This window comes from Marmota flaviventris, chromosome 1 (assembly GCF_047511675.1).
Source record: "Marmota flaviventris isolate mMarFla1 chromosome 1, mMarFla1.hap1, whole genome shotgun sequence".
NCBI lineage: Eukaryota > Metazoa > Chordata > Mammalia > Rodentia > Sciuridae > Marmota > Marmota flaviventris.
In genome coordinates, this window is record NC_092498.1 from 145,785,350 (window position 1) to 145,787,492 (window position 2,143).

A 2,143-nucleotide genomic window follows, 5' to 3' on the forward strand; every position below is an offset into this window, starting at 1 on the left:
GGTCATCTGCTCCAAGATCACACATGACGCCATTCAGATCAGGTTACTGAAGACATAAAGAGGAAGCGGCTAAGGAGATTGTCACACCCGTGGAGATTGCCCTGGTAGTGTGGACATCAAGGTCAGGTTTGCGGAATGGGTTCCATGGGGCTTGCCCCTCCCGATCAATGAGGAGTGACTTGCTCCAGTCACTGGGATGAGAAGCTTTCGGAGTTGAGCCTGGGGTGAAGGTGTGTCATCATTGATTAGTGATGTCTGCCATGGGTGAGCGGCACATTGACCTTAAGAATTCGCCATCTGGGTTTGGGCTGTGGTTGATGCTTGTTCAAGACCCTAGGTCGGAAGGAACTCTCAAGTCATATTGGTCACCATGACCCCTTGCTTCATGAGAGATTTTCCCTAATTGATCTCATGCATCTGGGTGTCTCTCATTTTGATTCACTTCCTAAATTAGCTACAGGTAGTGATGCAGGAGAGGAGCTGCTAAATCCTGTCTATATTCCATTTGGCCTTTGACTCTGGGGACACCAGGAAACACCATGTTGCTGAACTTCATCATCTCTCAAAGTGGGGAGAAGGGGAGTCAGCAGAGGACCTTGGACAAGGGAAGTGGCCTGAGGAAATCTGGGTTTCTCATGTGTTCCTGGACTTGGGAGGGGCTCTCATTGTAGGAACTCCCTCTGATGTTCTACCCTAGCCCAGACGGTCAGTCCCCTGCAGTAAGCATGACCTACTGGAAGAACCCTGGGTTTTCTCAAATCATCTCCCACAGCAATAGCCATGACTAAAAGCCAGCAGAGGGGAATACAGAATATTTATCATACACATTTATTCCCTCATTCATTAATTCAATAAACAACTCCTGAGTATCTTTTAGAGGTCAGGGCCTTTGTGTTTACTGAACATACAAACATAAACTAGGGATCTCCTGCACCCCTAATTGCTGAGAGCCTAATAGAGTACAGAGGGACATCTGTAATCCCAGCATGGAATGGCGGGTGCTATAGTGAGTGTGTGTTCAGGGTACAAAGAATAGAATAATGAAAACTAACAAGAGTGACAATTTATCAGGTGACATTATACACCACAGATGGCACGGAGAGCTTACATCCATTATCTTTTATTTATTTATTTTATGGTGGAGCTGGGGATTGAACCCAGAGCCCTGTGCATGCAAGGCAAACACTCTACCGACTGAGCTACATCCCCAGCCCCCACATCCATTCTCTTATGGAGTTTCTATAACAATCTAGGAAGTTGGTAGGCACTAACATTTTCCCCATTCCACAGACGAGGAAACTGGAGCTTCTGAAGGTGCCCAAGGTGTCCAGGGGTAGAACCAGTATTTGAAGACGACACTGTCTTTAGACACAGTGGTGGGGCAGCATGTGCACTGCCAGAGGCTTTCCTATTCAAAAAAAGGGGCACAGGAGTTAATGGCCCATAGCAATTTTGAAATCCAGCTGGGAACAGATGGGCCGTGCCTGGGCGGAGACTCAAGCCCACTAGGAATCATTCTCCATGGTCCATGGCTCTATCTTCTGGGTTCTTGGTTCCTCAACTTGAGTCTTTTTTTTTTTTTTCCTTTTAAGTTAAAGGTCGTGTGTGTTTGCACTGAGTGTTTTCTCAATCCGTCTCCTGCTAGTAGAAATTTAGTGGTCTGAAATTTCCTTTAATGTTTTTATTCCTCTAGTTCCTTTCATTTCCAGATCACAACATTTCTTCAGATATAATTCTCTTACAAATTTTGTGCATCTTCAGAGAATCTTACCTAGTTTCACCTTCTAGCTCATGCACACAAACCACGGTGCTATATTGAAAAGTGAACCAGTTTGCCCAGGAAGGGTAAAAGCAACAATTAAGAAAAACACAAGACACTTCTGTTGTTCTTTTGTGATGTCTGGAGCAGCTGCAGCCATCTTACCACTATGAAGGGGAGGGCCAAAGGCACAGCCGGGAAGCTGGTCCAGGACCCTTATGTGGTTGAGCTCTTAACCAAATCTGTCTACTCTTGCACTTATTTCTTATGAGAGAAGGAAGCATGCAAACCTATTTTTAAAGCCCAAACAGGATATAGTATGGTATTATAATTGGGGGGTAAATATCTGTATAATGGTCTAATCTGAGTGCTGGGTTATGGGGT

The 2,143-nt window shown here is 45.2% G+C and overlaps 1 non-coding gene across 1 annotated transcript; it reads right to left on the minus strand.

The window, feature by feature from the left end:
- Nucleotides 1-1,136: 1,136 nt before the first annotated feature.
- On the minus strand, nt 1,137-1,209 carry Trnaa-ugc (transfer RNA alanine (anticodon UGC)). Its single transcript has one exon. It is a non-coding gene; the product is annotated as a tRNA-Ala (tRNA).
- Nucleotides 1,210-2,143: the final 934 nt, after the last annotated feature.